The sequence below is a fragment of the Mastomys coucha genome, unplaced genomic scaffold (assembly GCF_008632895.1).
Source record: "Mastomys coucha isolate ucsf_1 unplaced genomic scaffold, UCSF_Mcou_1 pScaffold6, whole genome shotgun sequence".
Lineage (NCBI taxonomy): Eukaryota > Metazoa > Chordata > Mammalia > Rodentia > Muridae > Mastomys > Mastomys coucha.
This window is the reverse complement of record NW_022196912.1, coordinates 90,175,903-90,179,804: the sequence shown is the minus strand read 5'-3', so window position 1 is coordinate 90,179,804 and position 3,902 is coordinate 90,175,903.

The following is a 3,902-nucleotide window of genomic DNA, read 5'->3' as shown; positions in this document are numbered from 1 at the left end:
TCTGTTATAGTCTCTGTCTCAGAGCAACCATTCTTGATATGGGCATTGACCAGAGCTCTGACCAAAGCCAAGGTATTTCTCTGAGTTGATGCTAAATTGTTGGGAATTGTTATAGTTTGAGTCTGCAAAGGCCCCTGTGTTAAGGTACAGCTTATGGATTGGCATTCTTGGGAGATGGTGGCAACTTTAATGGATGTGACCTATGGGGAGGTCTTCTAGTCCTTATTGGTGAGGAGGGTGGGCAGAGGGATCCTAGATCTCCAGGCTCTTCTTTCACTTTTCCCCCCAGGTGATGAATAGCTCTGCTCAATCACTAGCTAACACGTGTCCAAAACAATGGGGCTGATTCATCCTGGATTCAAATACTCACAAATGTGTGTCAAAAGAAACTCTTTTATTTCTTCCTCTTTTCTTTTCTTTTCTTTTCTTTTCTTTTCTTTTCTTCTCTCTCTCTCTCTCTCTCTCTCTTTCTCTTTGTTTGTTTGTTTGTTTCTTTCTTTCTTTCTTTCAAAATTGCTCCTGGTTCTTCTTACAGTTAAGATAGCTAACACAACACTAATGGAACTTCTTTTTTTTGCATTGGGATAGCTAAATTCAGAAGTGATGAATCTGGACACTGGTGTATACATAAGTACCTGATGGTTGCTTCTCAAGAGAATGCATATATCTATATTTACCCACGCATGTATTTAAATTTATTATAAATTCTGATTAAAATATCCCTATCACACAATTTTCAAGTAATACATAAAATACTCAATATGTCTTCACATTTTATCTAGCTCTGTGAGTCTCACAGGGTACTTTCTTTGGCTTTTCTGAACTTCAAGGCCAGTAGCCGAGCTCTAGCAGTAGCTGGGGATAACAGTTCCAGCATGAATGCTGGTTGATATTTTCCTCTACCTCAGTTTTAACAACAAAGTAATGGTAATGTATGGTAGAAATTAGCACAGGCAGGGACAACCTCACTGTTGCTGGATAATAGGCTTTGCAAACCAGGAGAACATTTTCTTTAAACTTCATGTAGAATACGGCCATGGTTTGAAAGTTTTTCTCATCAAAAAGTTGTGTGTGGGCTTTTACTATTTTTCTTGAAGGCCCAGGCCTTACAGGCTCACCTGGAGGCAGGAAATTTTTCTTTTTGTTTGTTTTATATGTAGCTAACCTCAAATTTCCTTCCTGCCCAGCATCCTGAACACTGAACTTATAGGTGTGTGCCACCATACCCAACTCCCTGTCTTTACTTCTGCTCTGTCTTGCTTTCTACTCTTTAGCAAGACGACTTCCTTTTCCTACATAGGACAGAGGAGGGATATATGGGATAGCCAGCTTTTCCTACACGTTTTCCCAATTCTTTCCATTGATAAAATAGGGCAGGAATAATTAAGCAAAATGGCTAAGGATTTGGGTTCAGAAAACAGAATCTGAGGGCACCTAATCCTGGCTATGCTCAGCTTTGTGACCTTCTGCCAGCTACTCCATGCCTCCCTTTCATTTTTCGTTCAGTGAAGATAGTTTAAATATGTACTGCAGTGTCCAGTGAACAATAAATATTTGTTGAATTAAATTTAATCTCCCTTTATTGTGATGAAATGAGAAAAATGTGTGGGAAGTACTCAGAAAGATCTCCAGTGCCTGGTGAGAATGGGCATAGCCTACTAAAGAACACATTTTCTGTTGTGTTCCAGTTCCCTCCTTTCCTGGGTTTCAAACTTCAGAGCTGAGAAGAGATGAGCTAGGCTAGGCCTAGGAGTGGTGCACAGGAGATGATGCTCACAGGTGACCATAAATAAGGAAAAGGGACATTTCATGTTTTGAAACATTGTCTCTTTACTTGCAAAGCGTACATACAGTATCTAGCTCTTCCAACCCTGGACTTTTCTCTCCCAGGCATCTTGTTTCACCCTTACACACTAATTTCTTTCTTTTTTTCTTTCTCTTTTCTTTTTTTTCTCTTTTTGGTTTTTCGAGACAGGGTTTCTCTGTATAGCACTGGCTGTCCTGGAACTCACTCTGTAGACCAGGCTGACCTCGAACTCAGAAATCCACTTGCCCCTGCCTCCCAAGTGCTGGGATTAAAGGCATGCTCCAGCACTGCCCAGCTTTTTTTTTTTTTTGCCACACTAATTTCTTTTACAATGCCACACCACTTCTTTACCTGTGGTAAGGAGAGGCCCCTGTCTCTTTCTTTCCTATTTCCTTTTGTTAAGTTCAACTTGTCACTCACCACAAACCTTCCCATCTTTATAGTTTCCCCTTTTTTTTCTAGTTCATTCATCCTGGAAATCTCCTTTCTTCCTCCCCTTGAACATACAAATAGAGGCTAAAATCCAGCCCACATTTTCTTGTACATCTAGTGCATCCTGAGTTTGTCATCCCCTGCCTGTGCCCTTCCCCCAGCCTGGGCTGATTCAGACCTTGCTCTGCCACAGCAGGCTAGCCCACCTAGGGTGGAGCCTTCCGACTTAGGTGAAGTCTATTGTCCTGCCACTTTGGCAGCTTCCTGAAAGAAGCCACCACCTGCCGAGTTACTGAGTCGGTCTGCCTGAGGAGTTTCTGACAACAGAGACACTGATGAGGCTAAGAGGTCCTGGCACCTAGGGTGCTGAGTCCCCTCCCTTTGTACACTCAGACTCCTAAGTAAAACTTGGGCCTTGATCAGAAACTTGTCTTGGTCTCATTTTGTTCTTCTCTCGCTGTCTCATCATGTAGCCCCATCTTTCCATTCGGGAACCCAAGTAAGCCGTGGCTGCTGGAGGCTATACCTGCCTACATATACTTCTTTTCCACAGGGCAAAGACATTTCTCAGGAGAACTGGAAAGTTTCAGCTATCTCTCTTCATCAACAGCGAAGGGAATGTTGAAACAGAGAAATCATAGAGTAGCTCTAAGAGAAGATCCAGGGAGAGGTTGTTTTTTTTTTTTTTTTTTTTTTTTTTTTTGCCAAGTCTTGGATAGTACAAAGAAACCTCTTGGAGGACATCTAGCCTTAGAGTTGAAGGAATGTGGCAGGTACTACAGGAAGGTGTGTGTGTGTGTGTGTGTGTGTGTGTGTGTGTGTGTGTGTGTGAACAAGGGCATGCTAAGTATAAGAAGTAAGTCACTGAGTTGGATTACAGGGTGGATGGAGGAGGCATCCCTCACTCCTAGAATGGAAATACCAGCAGCAGGAAAGTTTGGGCGTGCTGTAGGATGATTCATTTATTTTGGGTAGGCTGAACTGGGGATTCCTGTTGGAACTGCCATATGGAGAAATCCAGCTAGTGCTTAGGTGCAATGGGATATCTACACTGTAGGCAGGAGCTCTGCATATGAAGATTTAGAAACTTGTGAATTTGTGAACATTTGTGTCTCATATCAGGGTTAGAACAATGTCTGCTATGTAACACACTAACACACACACAGCAAAGTGTGCCAATAGTCACAGCGAATGAGAGGAAGAAGGATCACAGATGACCAACTGATACTGAATTTGTGGAAAATTTATGAGAAAGATTTAGGGACATCAAACATAATTTTCTGTTTTGTAAGCCTGGGTATATGGTTGTTTCCTGTGCTATTCCAATATGAATAATAGTGGAAAGTTGTCATGTGTATTTTGCATTTATTGAGAGTGGACTTTTGGGACCATGTTGAACCTTCTTGTCTTAGGCTAGAACATATTTATCCTAAGTGTCTTCTAGATTCCTTATCCACAGTAGGGTGACCCCTTGACCCTGTAACGGAGGAAGAGAAAATCAAATAGCTAAGAATATTAAAAATAGCTGGGGAGAGGTGGAGCATGTCTTTAATCCCAGCATTTGGGAGGCAGAGGAAGGCAGATCTCTGTGAGTTTGAGGCCTGTTCTACAGACTGAGATCTAGGAAAGCCAAGGCTACCCAGTAAAACCCTGTCTCAAAAAA